The sequence below is a fragment of the Elaeis guineensis genome, chromosome 16 (genome assembly GCF_000442705.2).
Source record: "Elaeis guineensis isolate ETL-2024a chromosome 16, EG11, whole genome shotgun sequence".
Classification (NCBI taxonomy): Eukaryota; Viridiplantae; Streptophyta; class Magnoliopsida; order Arecales; family Arecaceae; genus Elaeis; species Elaeis guineensis.
This window is the reverse complement of record NC_026008.2, coordinates 46,603,805-46,625,486: the sequence shown is the minus strand read 5'-3', so window position 1 is coordinate 46,625,486 and position 21,682 is coordinate 46,603,805. Positions and strand designations below refer to the sequence as shown.

Genomic DNA, 21,682 nt, shown 5'->3' with positions numbered 1-21,682 from the left:
AATAAAAAAGATTTTAACTGGATCCCATTTCTATAGGTTGCCAAGGAATCCCCTATGATTTAGAGAATTATCAAGTATCTTTTTGATGCAGATGATATTAATTTGTAGGCTCAAACAAAAGAAAGAATAAAAGCAGACATAAGAAAAATGAAATCAGTGCCAATATGATTGGATGAGGCCGAATGCCAGAGGCAACAGAACAAAATTGGTAGGCAAAGACCGTACATTTCTAGGCATACCAAAGCAGCCACATACCTTACAGTTTTGCCTTCGTTCCTTTATACTTGCATAAGATGTTCCATTGAACAGAATTCACCTTCAGCTAGTTTATTTTATTTTCGCATCCATCTAAAAGGAACATTTTGAGCATCTTTATTGGATGAAAAGAAAAAGGACTGTTTTTCAAATGGAAAAATTACACAAAAATGTATTATGTAACACCGAAAAAGGCCTTACGGATCATTGCTCAAAAACCAGGCCTACTAACTTCACATCACTACAGTTAGAATAAGAAAAATAGGGGAAAGAAAACGACTCACTCCGCTAGATTTTTTTGGTGCGCGCAGGTCATGCATTTTTTGACCCAATTGCATAGGCAGTAGGGAACAAAAGAAGTCAAAGCTATTTAAGCACTTTTACGCTGAATCCTTGAGACTCTCATCTACGAGCCACATTTTTTTTTGGATAACAAATACCATCTCACCATCTTCTGAATCCGAGTTCGGCTCAGCATCAACCACGGCAACTGATTCCCATTGCAATGCTGTTAAAAACTTCTTGATGAACTCAATGTTTGGCCTCCTGTCCCCGAAAATTATGAAACCAGTTGGCCTGATTTTTCGGTCCATCTCAAGAAGCAGGTCTTCAGTGCTGCAACCTTTTTTTCTCAATGTCCGTGAAGACAGTCCAAGCATGGAGGAGATCATAAGTACGAGGGTATGTTGAGAATGCCTCACACCTGTCAAATTTGAGATTAATCATTAAAACCCAAATTTGATGAATTAAAAGATAAAATAGCATTTGCTTGCAGGGTTCAATATTGGCTGCTATCTTAACTGAGACAAAGAATATATCAGCATAAGCAACATAGTTCCTACTGTGTGCTAATTTCTCCATGAAGTCTAACTATAAACCTGTTGATATCAACCATTGGATTTTCTCATCCCCCTCTCAAGGCTTACCCTGAAACTACCAGGACGTGTCTCTGTAAAACAGGCACACACATGCATGCACGCATGAGAGAGAGAGAGAGAATCTTTTATCGTTATATTACTAAAATAGAAAGAGGTGTTGGTGCAACCAACAAGAACCTTCGATAAGGTAGAACCAGCATGAGATGGATTGCCAACATAGTGCAGGTTTGGCCACGGCCTCAAAGAAGAGGATTTCGATTTGGGCTAAATGGGGTATTGCTTGAAAAGGAGATGGATAGTGCTCAGCTGGCATTTTTTCAGATAGTGGTCAGCAGGCATTTTTTCAACATCAAAGAACGTGGCAATAGATAGAAACAAAAGGTAAAATCCACCAAGAGAGCACAATTCAATGGGGTACAACTTGCTATTTACCTAATTTAAAATTTTGCCTCATGTTTTAACACTAGATATTGAGACAATCTGGAACTTCAGCAATGACAGATTATATCAAATTAGAAACAGCATGATGCAAACCTTATCAGAACTTGGTTTTACTCACAAACACATAACACAACTTAAGAGTTTAACAGATTACTAGGCAAGCTATCTTCAGATGCACTAACCACATTTTGGCAAATCATCAAAACAAGGTTGCCCTACAAGTTAATCTACTCAATTTAGAAGCTCCTCCACAGTAGATGGGCTTACAAATAGTCCTAGGACTGTAAATGCACATTTCAACAATAATTAATAGGCTAACCACCAATATTGACCTTTGCTTTTAATGAAAACCTCTACACCACTGCCTGATTCTACACACGTGACTGAGAAGTGGCAATAAGTGGATCAAATAGATGCACAATTCTAAAGTTCAGAACTTAGATGCATATAAATAAGACAGCTGCTTACCAATCATGCATTGTGCCTATTAGGCCTCTATCATAAACTATCTTGAGGGTATTTGGTCCATCTTCTGGCACAACATTCATAACCCAAACATCTTTGTCTCTGAGGGCAGCTGCAAATGATCCCATATTAGCCTTCATCTCCATCAAGTTCCTCAGAGTGTTTGGTTGTATTTTTGGACTCAATAGGCTCCAATAACTCTCAACCCTTTCTTGCCAAATCTCCTACAGCATATGAGCAAATATGAGAAACCAAACTGCTATACCAATGATGATCTGTAACTCTGTACATTAAATGTGTATGCTTGCATTAACTGGCACAAAAAAAGACAACCGCAAAAAAAAAAAAAAAAAAAAAAAAAAAAAAAAAAAAAAAAACACTTAAAGAGCAGAAATGCTTGCTCTGTTACCATGTCCTTGTCAAATGTCTTGCTAGAAATACCAAAATCAGCAAGGCCGGGAGGAGGTGTAGTTAAGCGAGCTGGCCAAGGAGCTAATCCACTGCCCTTTTCTCTATGGTTCTCTGCAAAAACAAAAATATTTTGGAAGTTAACACGAATATTAATTTCAAAATTTATGAAGGACGATAAGATGAGTATTGTTTATCACAAAAAAGGAAAACAAGGGGTTTACATAGTTAACATCTAAGATTTTCATCAATAACTGGAGTGTCTTGTATGCCGTTTAGAATTTCCAGAGAAAAAAAAAAATACTCTGTTGACACATATGGCTGTCCAGAGAACAAGGTAACAAACACCACAAATTCTTTCCATAAAGATGAGGCATCAAATTTCTAAAACCTTTTTCACCATCAAAGGTGTTAAAATTGCTAATGACTAAAACAATATTTGTTTCCTCTTGTAAAAAAGGCAACAGCCCAATAGTTGCAGTCCTCTTTAAAATTGGTGTAAAGTCTGCGATCAAATCTTGGGATTGTTCCCAAAGTGTTGTGCAACATGGTACTCCTGCCATTACTTCAAAAGCAAAAAAAAAAAAAAAAAAAAAAAAAAGTACAAAAGATTTGGCCCCCCTTGGTTGCATACAACTTGCATGCTACAGAATATAATGCAGCATTCTTGTCGAGACACAAGCACGACTTTTGTGCATCAACACAAGGCATGGTGTTCTTATGGTTGTTCTCTCACGCAAAGGTTATACAACAGGTAACATTATTGCAATAACAATTTAAACCCTTAAACTTGCAAAAAACCAGCAAATGCAGTTTCACGGTCCTCTATACAAACAACCTTGATAGAATGCTGGCCAACTTTCAAAATGACTAAACTCATAATCAGGCAATCAGTGGCACATTATAAAACAAATCAAAACAGCTTAATAAGTAATAACCCTATCCCCCAGCCCCACCTGCTGCATGCCCCTACCTCTGATAGAAAAAAAGCCAGAGGTAACATGAATCTGAAAGCACACAACTACAATCTGCATGTCCAAAATAAGATGCTCTATGGTTTATATAGGGCAAAACATATCCAATCCAATGATGACATTGTCATAGAACATCTCTAGTCCATAAAAAATTGTCTGGATTCATATGGTTGTGCACTTGGCATATAACATGCCAAAACGAAAAAACTTATACAAGGTCAAAAGGGAAACCATAAGTCCATATTAGCAGAGATAAGCACAATAATTATTAAACAAGCTTAACATAAAACATTCATGAACAGATTTTTCCAGATCACAACAATTACTCGAAATAGTTTCTTACATAGCTAGACTCCTCAAAATAAGAGCTCAACAAGCACACTCACATAATAGTCACAAGCAATATTAAATATTCAGAAATGGTAAAATAAGCTTGGGAAAATCCAATGACCTTTGTAACATGAAGAAAGAAAGAAATAATCATAATCAATGCAAAATGCTAGGATACTCACGTTCAGAGTAAGGAGTGATACAAGCCTCCATCGGGACACCCAAGACAGCATCTGGATCATCATCAGATCTGCATAGAGGAGGTCTTGTGCCTGGTGCTCTGTTCATGTAACAGTCATTTGTCAAAGGTTTAACCCATATAACTGTCTGGTTTCTTTCGGCAGCAATTTTCCAACACATTCGTTCAACCAGTGCACTCATTGTTCTCCATATTCTAAGATCCTCTTCATCCTGAGCATATGCTTCAGGAGATGAATAGGCAAAATAACCACCTGGCCTAAACAGCCTATCTAACTCAAGTAGAAGGATCCCATCCCTTTGAAGCCAATCAATTCTACATCGAGAACAGTGAGCAAGTTCAAATGATCTGCCAGGGTAAGGAAGTCTCTTCGTCCCTAGAACACCAAGGTATGCAGGAATTCCTCTCTCCAAAGCAAATTGAATCTGGTTTTGTGAACATCATTTGGTGCTAAAGACATCGGTATAATATTTGAGGAAAGAAGATATCCTCCAAAACTTGCAACTCCACAACCGACATCAAGGATCGTCCGGATTCTTCCATCATTATTCAAATTATTATTTGTGAAGTTAAGCATCTGTCAATCCAACCAGGAACAAGTTTGTTCATTTTGTCACCCGATACATTAAAGGAACAAATGCACAGCAAACATGACAAATGCACTGGCCAGTAATTAGAAGATTTAACAATCCTTAAGTATAAACATAAGCATCTTTAAAATGCATACAAAAGGTAATGATTAGAACTAGAATATAGTAAAATGCCAGAAAAGTGCTAGCTTCCCAAATTAAGCTCCTTAATAGTGTAAGCAAACCGCACTTACATTTGCAAGTGATGCTATATACTTATCACTCCATAATGAAAATGAGTTCCACCTCCAGGAAATGCAATCTTGTCACCTTTGACAACCATCCAGTTCTGGTCAGACTTCTCATGTGCAAGGTGAGTGTGAGGTATGTTCACCCACCACACTTCATCTCGGCTTTTTGGCCACTTGATTGGAATCTATAGCACATAAGTAATAACACAGTCAGCAAAAGTTTTAAAAATACGCAACAACTGTGAGGTAACCATATATCATGGGTATTTTCATTAAGGCACACCCTAGCTGACCTTATAAGCCAGTGGTGGAGGGATCAAGCAATTGAAACGCCTCTCCAGCTGGGACTTCAGTCATGTTTGAGAAATAAGATTTTTGTCTAGGCAGGGAATCAACTCTGAATGCCGATCATCACAGATCATCATGGCCCAAACAAAAACGACTATATTCAGCAAACGTGATAGTCAATGATCGCAAACCGAAACAACTAGTTCTACAAACACTTACTGGAAAGCTCTTGGGTACAAGACTGCCATCTTCATCGTCCAGCTCAATAATGGACTCATCAGATTTGCCAACCTCTCCACTATCATCATTACTCCAACCAATTGATCTTGAGAATCTACTACCGTACTCTAAGGCAGAGCTAGTATGCTGCCCCCGAGGACCAAAGAAAGAACCATAATATAGGAACAGAAATCCTAAAATGAGCGCCATAAGACACCACGGTGGAACCAAATGTTTCTTTTGACCTCCATCTGCTCTCCCCCTCATGATGTTAGCTAACAAAATCTATTATAGGTCCTTCTACAGCAGCATTCAAAGGATCATATAACACCAACCTGTGATAAAACAAATTAAGACCTCACAAAAAAAAAACTACAACCCGTCCACCAAAACTTCAGTCAGCAACCTAACTTTCACTAAACTTGCACTGCCTTTCCTTCCTGATAAGAGATCCTAATCTGTTAAAGAGGAATGACAGAAAATCTGCAAAAATTGACCTTGAAGCAGACAGGTGGAAACAAAACCTGTAAACATTGAAGATATTTACTGTCAGTCCATCGACCATAAATTTCTAATCACTTATCAGAATTTAACCATGCCGGCAGCCTTCAATACCAATGGGGAGGGCGGGTAAAAATACATCCAGGTAATCAACCAGGAAATAACTGAGCGCATAGATCTGAAAGATTCAGCACACAATCTAAAGATAGAGCGGAGAAAGAACTAAACCTATGATGTTCACTGCTTGACTTTCGTGAGATCGAATCTCACGAAAGACTGATCAAATCCACGTGATTCACTGGCCTAACAAACTTAGATCAAAATGTCTATCAATCAAAACAGTCATTTACTAACCCACATTGTTTGTTGGCCAAAAAAAAAAAAAAATTTCTAGCTAGAAGATATATCGCTACCAACTTCATATCATTGCGAAGCTATCTTATGAAGCGAAATCACGCTAAGAGCCGACCATCCAGAAGCAATAAATTATATCGCACCAAGAATCGATGTCACGGTAATTCCAATAATAGTAATTGTTGGTGCAAAAATCTGCTTGCGCCGGAGAAGCTGGAGTCGGGGAAGTCGCGGTCGCCGCCGGGACCTGCAAAGGAAGTTTAAACCGGAGGTGGGGTTGCTCCGGCAAGACCCTCCGACGCTCAAGTCAGTTCTCTGCCTCAACAAGAATGAAGTGCTCGAACGGAGAATTTAGCAGAGTTTTGAGATAAGAAATGAGCTTATAGAATAACGTATCTGGGTCTCCCTTTTATAGGCGGAGGAGGTAACGGATTGATGGCGACGTTTGTAACCGTCTGGTAGTGGGCCGCTCGTAGTCAGGGGGACTTTATTGCGAAGGGTAGTGGAGCGGAATCGTGGCTACCGCCGTAGCTCGCCACGTGGAATCAGTTGCGAGGAGTGGAGCAGGATCGTGGCCGTTATTGCGGCCTGCCATGAAGTAGTGGAGTCACGCAACACCTGCCGCAGGGAGCGGAGCAGAATCATGGCCGTTGATACAGCCTGTCAGAGAGTAATGGGGTCGCGCAGGGTCCGCCGCAGAGAGTGGAGCAGGGCTGCGACCGTTACTGTGGCCTGTCAGGGGTGATGGAGCAGTGCGGGATCCGTTGTAGGAAGTGGAGCAGGGCCGCCAAGGGGCGCAGATCTATCGGCTGAAGCTCGGCAGCGGTCGGAGTCCGGCCTCTGTAGGAATCCGGGCGGAGTCTTCCTGTAATCAAAGTTAAAGGTGAAGCCTGGCTCCCGTAGGAGTCCGGACGGGGTTTACCAGCAGTTGACGTTGAGGACCGAGCCCGGCTCCCGTAGGAGTCCGGGCGGAGTTCCCTTGCTGTTGAAGTTGTCGGCGGAGTCCGGCTCCCGTAGGAGTCCGGACGCAGTCTGTTTTGCAGCCATTGGAGTCGAAGGCGAAGTCCGATCCCGTAGGAGTCCGAACGAAGCTTGCCAGCAGTTGACGTTGAGGACCGAGCCCGGCTCCTGTAGGAGTCCGGGCGGAGTCCCCTTGCTGTTGAAGTCGTCGGCGGAGTCCGGCTCCCGTAGGAGTCCGGACGCAGTCTGTTTTGCAGCCGTTGGAGTCGAGGGCGAAGTCCGGCTCTCGTAGGAGTCCGGACGAAGCTTGCCAGCAGTTGACGTTGAGGACCGAGCCCGGACTCCTACACAAGCAGTTGACGTTGAGGACCGAGCCCGGCTCCCGTAGGAGTCCGGGCGGAGTTCCCTTGCTGTTGAAGTCGTCGGCGGAGTCCGGCTCCTGTAGGAGTCCGGACGAAGCTTGCCAGCAGTTGACGTTGAGGACCGAGCCCGGCTCCTGTAGGAGTCCGGGCAGAGTCCCCTTGCTGTTGAAGTCGTCGGCGGAGTCCGGCTCCCGTAGGAGTCCGGACGCAGTCTGTTTTGCAGCCGTTGGAGTCGAGGGCGAAGTCCGGCTCCCGTAGGAGTTCGGACGAAGCTTGCCAGCAATTGACGTTGAGGACCGAGCCCGGCTCCCGTAGGAGTCCGGGCGGAGTTCCCTTGCTGTTGAAGTCGTCGACGGAGTCCGGCTCCCGTAGGAGTCCGGACGCAGTCTGTTTTGCAGCCGTTGGAGTCGAGGGCGAAGTTCGATCCCGTAGGAGTCCGAACGAAGCTTGCCAGCAGTTGACGTTGAGGACCGAGCCCGGCTCCCGTAGGAGTCCGGGCGGAGTTCCCTTGCTGTTGAAGTCGTCGGCGGAGTCCGGCTCCTGTAGGAGTCCGGACGAAGCTTGCCAGCAGTTGACGTTGAGGACCGAGCCCGGCTCCTGTAGGAGTCCGGGCGGAGTCCCCTTGCTGTTGAAGTCGTCGGCGAAGTCCGGCTCCCGTAGGAGTCCGGACGCAGTCTGTTTTGCAGCCGTTGGAATCGAGGACGGAGCCCGGCTCCCACAGGAGTCCGGGCGAAGTTTTCCTGCAATCAAGGTTAAAGGCGAAGTCTGGCTCCCGTAGGAGTCCGGACGGGGCTTACCAGCAGTTGACGCTGAGGACGGAGCCCGGCTCCCGTAGGAGTCCGGGCGGAGCTGTCCTGTAGTCGATGTCGGCGGCGGAGCCCGGCTCCCGTAGGAGTCCGGGCGGAGTCTGCTTGCGGCTGAAGTTATCGGCGGAGTCCGGCTCCCGTAGGAGTCCGGACGCAGTCTGTCTTGCAGCCGTTGGAGTCGAGGACGAAGCTCGGCTCCCGTAGGAGTCCGGGCGAAGTTTTCCTGCAATCAAGGTTAAAGGCGAAGTCCGGCTCCCGTAGGAGTTCGGGCGGGGCTTACCAGCAGTTGACGCTGAGGACGGAGCCCGGCTCCCGTAGGAGTCCGGGCGGAGTTTGTTTGCGGCTGAAGTTGTTGGCGTCGAGGATGAAGCCCGGCTCCCATAAGAGTCCGGGCGGAGTCTCCCTGCAATTAAAGTCAGAGGGGAGGTCCGGCTCCCGTAGGAGTTCGGACGAGGCCTACCAGTAGTTGATGCTGAGGATGGAGCCTGGCTCCCGTAGGAGTCCGGGCGGAGCTGTCCCGTAGTCGGTGTCGGCGGCGGAGCCCGGCTCCTGTAGGAGTCCGAGCGGAGTCTGCTTGCGGCTGAAGTTGTTGGCGTCGAGGATGAAGCCCGGCTCCCATAAGAGTCCGGGCGAAGTTTTCCTGCAATTAAAGTCAGAGGGGAGGTCCGGCTCCCGTAGGAGTTCGGACGAGGCCTACCAGCGGTTGATGCTGAGGACGGAGCCCGGCTCCCGTAGGAGTCTGGGCGGAGCTGTCCCGTAGTCGATGTCGGCGGCGGAGCCCGGTTCCCGTAGGAGTCCGGACGAAGTCTGCTCGTAGCTGTTGGAGTTGTCGGTGACGGAGCCCGGCTCCCGTAGGAGTCCGGGCGGAGTTGTCATGTAGTCGATTCCACTGAGGACTTCGGCTGTGGGTATTTTATACCCAACACCAGTCCCCCTACTTCTGAGTTTGAATTTCAAACGAAAGAAGTACAGAGAGAGAGATGGGCACAGCCGAAACCGTCCCTTCGAATCCTGCGCACTGCCGTCTCCAGATATTTTGGCATTAAATGTGCGCGTGCCGGAGTCTTTTCGAATTGGAGCGGTACGAGGGGACGCTTCGAAATTTCCATAGATACATTGGCCTAGGTACGGCGCAATTATGATCCTGCCAACCGTCAGCCGCTTTTAGCCGTCTGTCAGGGGGAGTGGGACACGTGTTGGATGCGGACTGGCCCGGGGGATTCACGATCATTATGGCGTCGGATCCCAGGGTCTATTTAAACCCGTCATCCCACCTTTAGGCATCCTACTCCGTTCCTGAGTTCTCACTAGTGTCTGTCTTCTCTTCGAGAGCCCTGCTTCAGTGAGCATCTTCTCGAGCCGTAGGCGCCTCCCGTTTTTCGTCCCTCAGGTCCCTCAGAGTAATATAGATTAGTGCCAACCTTCCTCTCACCGCCTAGGGGCTTCTTTTCTCGTCATTACTTTTGTGCATCCCTCTGAGTTAGTCTTCGGCCTCTCGTTCCCCTTTCGGTCCGTCTTTTTAGGGTCCTTTAGATCCCCCCTTCGAAACTACTCAAAATGTCCTCTGGCTCTTCTGCTCCCAGCAGTTCCGAGAGTTCTTCTGCTTCAAACCCCCAGGTCCCTGTCTCTGTGGACGAACCCGCGTTTGGGACTGGGCTTCACCCAATTTTCGCGTCGGGCGTTATTCCATGTTCCTTGACTTCGGAGGAACTCCTTCTGATAAGGGTTCAGTATGGAGTTCCTCCGGAGTACGACCTGGAGCTACCAGGCCCCTCTGATCGGGCCAGCACTCCCCCTCTCGGTCACTTTTGTTTGTACCAGGAAGCGTTCCGTGCCGGACTCCGGCTTCCGCTTCCTTCCTTTGTCGCTGCCCTCTTCCGCTTCTTGGACATCTCCCTCACTTCCGTGGCCCCGAATTCCTTTAGATTTTTGATAGGGTTTCTCTCCCTCTGCCACGTAGTCGAGGTTCAGCCGTCTCTCTCCTTGTTTAGGCATTTTTATACCTTCAAACGCCATCCTTTGGCGAAGGACTGGTGGTACTTCTCCCCCCAGTTCGGTAAGAAGGGGTTGCTGAAAGGCGCCCCTTCTTCGATCCACAATTGGAAGGAGAAATACCTCTTCGTCCACTGCCCGACCCTGGAACTGGGCCTGCCCCCTTGGGGCTCTCTGAGGGATTCTGTCCGCCGAGCTCCCAGCCTGGGGGAGGACGACCTCCAGGCCGCCCAGAAGCTTCTAACTTATCCCGCTCCTTCCCTTCCTAATCTTCTGAGGGAGCAGCTTCTTTTCAACATCGGCCTGAGCCCCCAGGATCCAGCGAGTATTCATCTTATCTTTTCTTTTCTTGCCTTTCTTTTCTTCTTCTCTTTACCTCTTTTTCCTTCCTCTTCTCTTCTTTTTCTTTCTTCTTTTTTTTTTTTTTTTTTTTGACTCTTGATTGATCGGTGTTGCTTCTTTTTCCCCTTTTTCTTCTTTCTTTTTTTTTTTTTTAGGAATGGACGCCGAAGCAGCGCGGATGCTCGCCAGGGACATGAGAGCTCAGAAGAGAAAGGGCGCGGTGGCCTCCGGATCGGCGAAGAGGGCCAGGGCGGAGGAGACGAGCTTGGCTGCGCCCGTCCAGGCGGCCCCGGCCATCGACATTCCCTCAGATGCCGAGCCAGTGGCTCCCCGGGCCTCCTCGAGGAGCCCACCGACTGGGGCCCCCGCTTCGGGGGTTCGCTCCATGGAGGCGCCCGCCGTGGGGAGGAGGAGAAAATCGGTGGCTCGCAGGGCGAGTAGCCACCGAGCTGCTGTAGACGAGTCCGTCTGCTCTGAGGAGGGATCGGAGAATCCCTTCAACGATAGGGACTTGATCAGGCGGTTGATCGACGGCTGCATCCTGTCCGACGTCGTGGAGAGGATCGACCGTGCCGATCCTGAGCAGCGGGCTTGGGACTCTTTGGGGTCCTTCCTCGAGGTAAACGAATCTTTATTTACACGGTCACTCGGCCTTTGTCGTAATTCTCTATCCATCCTTGCAGATTGGGCACCAGTACTTCGCCTATATCGAGGCGGTGAGCCGCATGAGGAGGGACATCCTCCAGGCGGAGGAACGCTGCCAAACCGAGGTTGCCCGCCTCCAAGCGAAGTCGGCTGAAGTAGCCGCCCTCCAGGAGGCCCTGGAAAGAGAGAAGCAAGCCCGAGAGGAGGAGAGGCAGATCTTGGAGGAGTCGGCGAGGAAGGCGGAGGCCGAGGTCGCCCATTTGGTCGAGCAAACTCCAGTCCTGGTCTCGGAGGCCAGGGCTCTTGCGGTGGAGGAATTCAAGGCCTCCGCGGAGATGAGGGACCTGAATGTCCAGTTCGGCCAGGAGGCGTTCACCAAGGGGTTCGAGCTCTGCCAAGAGAAGGTGGCCAGCAACTTCCCCGAGCTCGACCTCGGCTTCCTTGAGAAGTCCGAAGATGAGGCCGGTCCCTCGTCTGCCGCCACTGCGGTCGCACCCCCCGCGCCGAGTTCTCCACCTCCCACCCCTGAGGTCTGAGACCTCTGATCTTGTGCCCTTATTTTGTCGCAATATTTCCTTTCTGTTTGTCTTCAAAATTATTCAATCAATAAAGTCAAATTTCTTGTTGTGGATGGCTTCTCCTTCCCCCTCCTCCTTCTTTCTGCTTTTCTCCTTGCAATGAGTCGTTCCCTGATGCTTTTGCCTTCCGATGGCAGTGCCCTACAGAAGCACTCCCCTTGCCCCTGGGGGTCCCGCTGAAATCGACAATCCAGCGGTTGAAAAAGGAGGTCCTTCACCTGACGAAGAAGTTGAAGAAGACAGAAGGCGAGCTCCGCAAATCGAGAGAAGGCCATTCTGAAGCCGCCGCTGAGGCCGCCCACTTTCGGAGTCTCCATGTGAAGGTGATCATGGATTACAGCCGGAGGAAGGCGAACTTCGCAAAGAAACTCGAGGAGTGCAAGAAGAGCACCAGCGACCGTATTTGGGCTCAAGAAGCCAGGATCAGCGCCCTTAAGGTGGAACTGTCAACTGCGAAGAGGAAGATCGGTCAGCTGGAAGGAAATTCATCCCGGCTTTTGGCTCGGGTCGATGATGAACAGAAGTGGTCGCAGAAGGTCTCCGACCTTCAGAAGCAGCTTCAAGACGTCGAGATGAGCCACGATGTGCAGCGGGCTAGCTGGCGCCGGCAGGTGAAAGAGTATAAAGGGAGATTCCGGACGGCGGCCGACGAAGTCGTTCGTCTCCAGAGGCAGCTGGCTAACAGGGCACAGCTTACTTCCGTCCAAGATTCTGAAGAGCTCCAAGCCCTGAGAGGCACTGTTGAAGAGATTTCTGTCTCCCTCGGGGAGAAGACAGCCGAGCTGCAACAAGTGAAGATCCAACTGGCACTTGAGCGGCGGGCCATCGCAGACGCAGAGGCGGAGTCCGAAGTTTTGAGGAAGAGGCGTCGAGAAGTGGAGGCTGAGAGCCAGTAACTTCGTCGGGTGCTCCAGGACGCGCTGCGGAAGAGGGAAGAGCTAGAAGAAGAAATAGAGAATCTGAGGCAGTCCTGGTTGAGGGACGGAATAGATAACTCTAGGTTGGAGGGAGCAGGGCCTCCTTAGAGCTCTTTTTGTCTTTCTGTCTTATCATGTAGTTACTTCCTTTTTGTCGTTTTGCCCTTCTTTCCTTGGCCTTCCTGGCTTTGTAGTGTGTATATCGAAAATGGAATAAAAAGAGTGTTTTGCGTTACCTCGTCCGTGCGTTGCACTAATATCGCTGTCTGCCGATCCTTTCTTGCCATCTGACTTGCCTGATGTTGACATCGTTGGGAGGGGACTTTTTCCTTTCATCTGATCTTGTTAGCCGGCCAGGTTTCGCCACCATTAACCCTTGCTGCAGAAGTCATGGATGGAGCCCGACTCTCGTAGGAGTCCGGCTGAAGTCTTCCTTGTAGGCAGAACCCGGCTCCCGTAGGAGTACGGAGGAAGTCTTCCTTGTAGGGGGAACCCAGCTCCCGTAGGAGTCCGGGTGGAGTCTTCTTTGTAGGCAGAACCCGGCTCCCGTAGGAGTCTGGGTGAAGTCTTCCTTGTAGGCGGAACCCGGCTCCCGTAGGAGTCCGGGTGAAGTCTTCCTTGTAGGCGGAACCCGGCTCCCGTAGGAGTCCGGGTGAAGTCTTCCTTGTAGGCGGAACCCGACTCCCGTAGGAGTCCGGGTGAAGTCTTCCTTGCGGGCGGAACCCAGCTCCCGTAGGAGTCCGGGTGAAGTCTTCCTTGTAGGCGAAACCCGGCTCCCGTAGGAGTCCGGACGAAGTCTTCCTTGCAGGCGGAACCCGGCTCCCGTAGGAGTCCGGGTGAAGTCTTCCTTACGGGCGGAACCCGGCTCCCGTAGGAGTCTGGGTGAAGTCTTCCTCGCGGGCGGAACCCGGCTCCCGTAGGAGTCCGGGTGAAGTCTTCCTCGCGGGCGGAACCCGGCTCCCGTAGGAGTCCGGGTGAAGTCTTCCTTGTAGGCGGAACCCGGCTCCCGTAGGAGTCCGGGTGAAGTCTTCCTCGCGGGCGGAACCCGGCTCCCGTAGGAGTCCGGGTGAAGTCTTCCTTGTAGGCGGAACCCGGCTCCCGTAGGAGTCCGGGTGAAGTCTTCCTTGTAGGCGGAATCCGGCTCCCGTAGGAGTCCGGGTGAAGTCTTCCTTGTAGGTGGAACCCGGCTCCTGTAGGAGTCCGGGTGAATTCTTCCTTGCGGGCGGAACCCAGCTCCCGTAGGAGTCCGGGTGAAGTCTTCCTTGCGGGCGGAACCCGGCTCCCGTAGGAGTCCGGGTGAAGTCTTCCTTGTAGGCGGAACCCGGCTCCCGTAGGAGTCTGGGTGAAGTCTTCCTCGCGGGCGAAACCCGGCTCCCGTAGGAGTCCGGGTGAAGTCTTCCTTGTAGGCGGAACCCGGCTCCCGTAGGAGTCCGGGTGAAGTCTTCCTTGTAGGCGGAACCCGGCTCCCATAGGAGTCCGGGTGAAGTCTTCCTCGCGGGCGGAACCCGGCTCCCGTAGGAGTCCGGGTGAAGTCTTCCTCGTGGGCGGAACCTGGCTCCCGTAGGAGTCCGGGTGAAGTCTTCCTTGTAGGCGGAACCTGGCTCCCGTAGGAGTCCGGGTGAAGTCTTCCTTGTAGGCGGAACCCGGCTCCCGTAGGAGTCCGGGTGAAGTCTTCCTTGTAGGCGGAACCCGGCTCCCGTAGGAGTCCAGATGAAGTCTTCTTTGTAGGCGAAACCCGGCTCCCGTAGGAGTCCGGGCGAAGTCTTCCTTGCGGGCGAAATCCGGCTCCTGTAGGAGTCCGGGTGAAGTCTTCCTTTGCATCATGAACGGAACCCGGCTCCCGTAGGAGTCCGGGCCTTCCATTTTGCTCGAGCTGGTGTGAGGTTCTCCCCTCGTTACCAGCCTGGCTGTGGGGGCGCATTAGGGCACTGTAAGGCCTCTCCCCCCATCCGGTCTAAAAGAACCGGGCCTTCGACTTTGCTCATGTCAGGATGAGGTTCTCCTCCTGTTCCTGACATGGCTGTGGGGGCACATTAGGGCATTGTAAGGCCTCTCCCCCCATCTGGTCTAAAAGAACCGGGCCTTTGACTTTGCTCATGTCAGGACGAGGTTCTCCTCCTGTTCCTGACATGGCTGTGGGGGCACATTAGGGCGTTGTAAGGCCTCTCCCCCCATCCGGTCTAAAAGAACCGGGCCTTTGACTTTGCTCATGTCAGGATGAGGTTCTCCTCCTGTTCCTGACATGGCTGTGGGGGCACATTAGGGCGTTGTAAGGCCTCTCCCCCCATCCGGTCTAAGAGAACCGGGCCTTTGACTTTGCTCATGTCAAGACGAGGTTCTCCTCCTGTTCCTGACATGGCTTTATTTTTGGAGGGATCATATCCAGTCATAATAAATCCACGTCAGGTGGGAAGGGCACGTTAGGTAGAAAGGAAAGTAGATTCAAGGTGAAATCGTAAGTGATACATTTACAGTTTTTCCGCTCCTCCTTGAGGCCCTCCGGTGATGGAGTCGATGGTCCCGATGGGAGGCCGGTCCCCGGGTTGCTCCTCCCTTCTCTGCGGTTCAGACTGTGGAAGGGCTCTTGGCCGGTCTCCTCTACCCTCAGGCCTGCGGCAGATGAATCTGTCGAGTCGACCTCGTCGAATGAGCTCCTCGATCTCGTCCTGGAGCTGGATGCATTCCTCTGTGTCATGGCCGTGGTCGCAGTGGTAGAGGCAGAACTTGTTGGGGTTGCGCTTCTCGGGGTGTGTGCACATCCTCTCCGATCTAGGGAGTTGCTCCCTGACCTCCATTAATACCTGGGCCTTCGAGGCGTTGAGGGGGGCGTAGTTGCAAAATCTCCCTGGTGGGGAGCCCCGCCGAACCCCGCGGTCCGGGCTTCTCTACCTGCGTGCCCGGGGTGGAGTATGGGCGCGCTTATGTCCAGGAGGGGATCGGGAACGCGGTCGGGCTTCCTTTGGCCTTTTCTCAACTGCGGACTTACTCGAATCTCCCGCTTGCCGCTCCCTTGCTGTCTCTTCGTCCTTCATTTTGAAGGCTTCTTTCGCTCGGGCATATCCTTCAGCCCGAGCCAGTAAATCGGCAAAATCCCTGGGGTACTTCTTCTCCAGGGAGAACAAAAGATCATTCTTCTGAAGGCCACCTTTCAGGGCGGCCATGGCAACTGATTGGTCCAAATTTCGGACCTCCAATGCCGCGATGTTAAAGCGGTTGATGTAGGCCCGTATGGACTCTCCTTCCCTCTGCTTGATGTTGATGAGGGACTCCGAACCCTTCCGGGGGCGTCGGCTGCTGACAAAATGGGGCACAAATTGGTGGCTCATTTGATCGAAGAAAAAGATGGTACCCGGCTTCAAAGCCGAGTACCAGTTCCTCGTTGCTCCCTTCAAAGTAGACGGGAAAGCCCGGTATAAGATGGCGTCAGGAGCGCCGTGAAGCAGCATCATCGTCCGGAAGGCCTCCAGATGATCAATCGGGTCCGAAGTCCCGTCGTAGCTTTCGAACTGGGGAAGCTTGAAGTTTGGCGGGATCGGTTCCTGCATGATCATTTGAGAGAAGGGAGGGTCAGTACAAATATCCTCACCATGAGCGGGGGGTGCGTGGCGGAGTTCTTCAATCCGCCGGTTCATCTCCTGGAGCCTCCGGTCCAAGAAATCCTCTCGACTTCGAGTCTCGAGGGTCCTCTGGCAGAGCGGGGGCAGGGATCTTCCAGGGGTGGAGTCGTGGTCCGATTGAGGGCTCTCTACCCTCGGATTTATTTTTTCGGGAAGGATGGGGCAGCTGGCCCAGGTGGCCCGCCCCGTCGCCGGGTTCTGACATTCCGGAGATGCCCTTTTCGGGTGCGCCGACGCCTGCGGTTGCTGCTGCTGCATTGCTTGCACAGCTTCGATGAGGTCTCTGACCTGCTGTGCCAGCAAGTCAAATTGCTCCACGCCGACCGCCGCCGCTGGAGGAGGAGGAGGAGGCTGGAAAATAGGAGGGGAGGCCGGAGACTGAGATCTAGCCGCGGAGGCCGTGGACCGTCGTGTGGACGCCTTGCGTGGATCTCGTGAGGGAAAATTAGGAGTGGGTGTCGGAGAGACGATCGGAGGTGGCTCCGTTGAACACTCCTTTAAGAACAAGGGTACTGCGAAGGTTCAGCCCTTCCTCTAGCGCCAATCCTATTGGTGCAAAAATCTGCTTGCGTCGGAGAAGCTGGAGTCGGGGAAGTCGCAGTCGCCGTCGGGACCTGCAAAGGAAGTCTAAACCGGAGGTGGGGTTGCTCCGGCAAGACCCTCCGACGCTCAAGTCAGTTCTCTGCCTCAACAAGAATGGAGTGCTCGAACGAAGAATTTAGCAGAGTTTTGAGATAAGAAATGAGCTTATAGAATAACGTATCTGGGTCCCCCTTTTATAGGCGGAGGAGGTAACGGATTGATGGCGACGTTTGTAACCGTCTGGTAGTGGGCCGCTCGTAGTCAGGGGGACTTTATTGCGAAGGGTAGTGGAGCAGAATCGTGGCTACCGCCGTAGCTCGCCACGTGGAATCAGTTGCGAGGAGTGGAGCAGGATCGTGGCCGTTATTGCGGCCTGCCATGAAGTAGTGGAGTCACGCAACACCTGCCGCAGGGAGCGGAGCAGAATCATGGCCGTTGATACAGCCTGTCAGAGAGTAATGGGGTCGCGCAGGGTCCGCCGCAGAGAGTGGAGCAGGGCTGCGACCGTTACTGTGGCCTGTCAGGGGTGATGGAGCAGTACGGGATCCGTTGTAGGAAGTGGAGCAGGGCTGCCAAGGGGCGCAGATCTATCGGCTGAAGCTCGACAGCGGTCGGAGTCCGGCCTCTGTAGGAATCCGGGCGAAGTCTTCCTGTAATCAAAGTTAAAGGTGAAGCCCGGCTCCCGTAGGAGTCCGGACGGGGTTTACCAGCAGTTGACGTTGAGGACCGAGCCCGGCTCCCGTAGGAGTCCGGGTGGAGTTCCCTTGCTGTTGAAGTTGTCGGCGGAGTCCGGCTCCCGTAGGAGTCCGGACGCAGTCTGTTTTGCAGCCGTTGGAGTCGAGGGCGAAGTCCGATCCCGTAGGAGTCCGGACGAAGCTTGCCAGCAGTTGACGTTGAGGACCGAGCCCGGCTCCTGTAGGAGTCCGGGCGGAGTCCCCTTGCTGTTGAAGTCATCGGCGGAGTTCGGCTCCCGTAGGAGTCCGGACGCAGTCTGTTTTGCAGTCGTTGGAGTCGAGGGCGAAGTCCGGCTCTCGTAGGAGTCCGGACGAAGCTTGCCAGCAGTTGACGTTGAGGACCGAGCTCGGACTCCTACGCAAGCAGTTGACGTTGAGGACCGAGCCCGACTCCCGTAGGAGTCCGGGCGGAGTTCCCTTGCTGTTGAAGTCGTCGGCGGAGTCTGGCTCCTGTAGGAGTCCGGACGAAGCTTGCCAGCAGTTGACATTGAGGACCGAGCCCGGCTCCTGTAGGAGTCCGGGTAGAGTCCCCTTGCTGTTGAAGTCGTCGGCGGAGTCCGGCTCCCGTAGGAGTCCGGACATAGTCTGTTTTGCAGCCGTTGGAGTCGAGGGCGAAGTCCGGCTCCCATTGGAGTTCGGACGAAGCTTGCCAGCAGTTGACATTGAGGATCGAGCCCGGCTCCCGTAGGAGTCCGGGCGGAGTTCCCTTGCTGTTGAAGTCGTCGACGGAGTCCGGCTCCCGTAGGAGTCCGGACGCAGTCTGTTTTGCAGCCGTTGGAGTCGAGGGCGAAGTCCGATCCCATAGGAGTCCAGACGAAGCTTGCCAGCAGTTGACGTTGAGGACCGAGCCCGGCTCCCGTAGGAGTCCGGGCGGAGTTCCCTTGCTGTTGAAGTCGTCGGCGGAGTCCGGCTCCTGTAGGAGTCCGGACGAAGCTTGCCAGCAGTTGACGTTGAGGACCGAGCCCGGCTCCTGTAGGAGTCCGGGCGGAGTCCCCTTGCTGTTGAAGTCGTCGGCGGAGTCCGGCTCCTGTAGGAGTCCGGACGCAGTCTGTTTTGCAGCCGTTGGAATCGAGGACGGAGTCCGGCTCCCACAGGAGTCCGGGCGAAGTTTTCCTGCAATCAAGGTTAAAGGCGAAGTCCGGCTCCCGTAGGAGTCCGGACGGGGCTTACCAGCAGTTGACGCTGAGGACGGAGCCCGGCTCCCGTAGGAGTTCGGGCGGAGCTATCCTGTAGTCGATGTCGGCGGTGGAGCCCGGCTACCGTAGGAGTCCGGGCGGAGTCTGCTTGCGGCTGAAGTTATCGACGGAGTCTGACTCCCGTAGGAGTCCGGACGCAGTCTGTCTTGCAGCCGTTGGAGTCGAGGACGAAGCTCGGCTCCCGTAGGAGTCCGGGCGAAGTTTTCCTGCAATCAAGGTTAAAGGCGAAGTCCGGCTCCCGTAGGAGTCCGGGTGGGGCTTACCAGCAGTTGACGCTGAGGACGGAGCCCGGCTCCCGTAGGAGTCCGGGCGGAGCTGTCCTGTAGTCGATGTCGGCGGCGGAGCCCGGCTCCCGTAGGAGTCCGGACGGAGTTTGCTTGCGGCTGAAGTTGTTGGCGTCGAGGATGAAGCCCGGCTCCCATAAGAGTCCGGACGGAGTCTCCCTGCAATTAAAGTCAGAGGGGAGGTCCGGCTCCCGTAGGAGTCCGGACGAGGCCTACCAGCGGTTGATGCTGAGGATGGAGCCCGGCTCCCGTAGGAGTCCGGGCAGAGCTATCCCGTAGTCGGTGTCGGCGGCAGAGCCCGGCTCCCGTAGGAGTTCGGGCGGAGTCTGCTTGCGGCTGAAGTTGTTGGCGTCGAGGATGAAGCCCGACTCCCATAAGAGTCCGGGCGAAGTTTTCCTGCAATTAAAGTCAGAGGGGAGGTCCGGCTCCCGTAGGAGTCCGGACGAGGCCTACCAGCGGTTGATGCTGAGGACAGAGCCCGGCTCCCGTAGGAGTCCGAGCGGAGCTGTCCCGTAGTCGATGTCGGCGGCGGAGCCTGGCTCCCGTAGGAGTCCGGACGAAGTCTGCTCGTAGCTGTTGGAGTTGTCGGTGACGGAGCCCGGCTCCCGTAGGAGTCCGGGCGGAGTTGTCATGTAGTCGATTCCACTGAGGACTTCGGCTGTGGGTATTTTATACCCAACAGTAATAAAAATCCAAAAAATATTTTAAAATAAAAATCCCGAATTTAAAGAACCGTAACATGTATTCTGTTTTTCCAAATTCAATAAACCATTAACGTGTCTTCCTTAAAAACCGTAAACAAATGGTGAAGAAAATCTCCCACAAATGGAAATAGAAGAGAGATGATTCACAAAACCATCAACCAAGCTAAGTGCCTCAAAGTTCCACGACAGAAACCATCAAAACGAAGTAGATTTCATCCGTGAAATTATTGAAATGGAAATCGATTGAAACTGAAACCTCTAAACTTGCTTACCGTGATGAGATCTGGACCGGATCTCGATCCGGTAAGCGAAAACCAAAACCCTAGACCCATGGCCAGTCTTGATATTTTTTAGACCTAGGGCTAAATAAAAAAAATGAGATCTTTTCTATTAAAAATTAATATATTTTAAATATTAATTATTATTAAAAAATTAATCTACGTGCAATAATTTTCTATAGATATATTCGTTAAGCAATATATAAAACTCATCATTAATCTATTTAATTATTTTTTTTATTATAATATTGTAGAAAGTCATCCTTGCATCCTATTGGAACATCAATACAAGGTCTAGGCCTGGGGCTTGGGGCGGTCGCCCAGTTTGACCTGCCCCAGGGCCGGCCCTGCCTAGACCGAGGGAAGCGCTAAAGTAAAGCAAGGAGCTGGGAAAGGAGGAGGAGAGAGAGAGCGTGCGAGCAGATCTGAGCTCGCGAACCAGTGAGTATTTTAATCCGCTGGTCCAAAGGAGAGAGAATTACTTATTAGTTTTAATAAAGAAAGGTCACATTGCGTACAGACACGCATTCATGCATATTATGCACACACACTACAGCATAATGATTTGACTATAACAAAAAGTTTATTAATAGTTTGTTTGCTAAGGAATCTGTTGGTGCAAAAATCCGCTTGCGTCGGAGAAGCTGGAGTTGTGGGGGTCGCGGTCGCCGCCGGGACCTGCAAAAGAAGTCTAAACCGGAGGTGGGGTTGCTCCGACAAGACCCTCCGACGCTCAAGTCAGTTCTCTGCCTCAACAAGAATGGAGTGCTCGAACGAAAATTTTAGCAGAATTTTGGAATAGAGAATAGAGCTTAGAGAATAACATATCTGGGGCCCCTTTTATAGGCGAAAGGGGGCAGCAGACTGATAGCGATATCTGTAACCGTCTGGCAGTGGGCTGCCCAGAGTCAGGCGGAGTTTGTTGCGAAGAGTAATGGAGTGGGATCATGGCCACCGTCGGGACGTGCCACGTGGAGTCTGTTGCGGGTAGTGGAACGGCGTCCGTTGTCGCGACTTGTCAGGAGGTGGGAGGAATCGCGCGATATCCGTCGCAGGGAGTGGAGCAGAATCGTGGTCATTATGGTGACCTGCCAGGGAGTGATGGAGCCGCGCGAAATCCATCGCAGGAGGTGGAGCAGTGTCGTGGCTGTCACTGCGGCCTGCCAGGGAGTGATGGAGCCGTGCGGAATCTGTTGCAGGTGGTGGAGCAGGGTCGTGGCTGTTGCTGCGGTCTACCAGTGGGCCTAGGCCTGTCGGTCGAAGTTCGACGGGAGTGTCTGGCGGGGAGAGGTGGCTAGCCACCCGTCTGAGAGGAGCTCGGAGTTTGGCTCCCGTAGGAGTCTGGATGAAGTCTTTTTGCAGTCGGAGTTGGGGACGAGATCCGATTCCCGTAGGAGTCCGGGTAGAGTCTTCCTACAATTTAAGTCAGGTGCGAAGTCCGGCTCCCGTATGAGTCCGGATGGAGTCTACCTGCAATTGCAGTTGAGGGTGAAGTCTAACTCCCGTAGGAGTCCAGATGAAGTTTACCTGCAATTGGGATCGCGGGTGGAGTC

The 21,682-nt window shown here is 51.8% G+C and overlaps 1 pseudogene; it reads right to left on the bottom strand.

Moving 5' to 3' along the window:
• Positions 1–191: 191 nt before the first annotated feature.
• On the bottom strand, positions 192–20,185 carry LOC105059253 (probable methyltransferase PMT3; annotated as a pseudogene).
• Between the last annotated feature and the right edge of the window lie 1,497 nt (positions 20,186–21,682).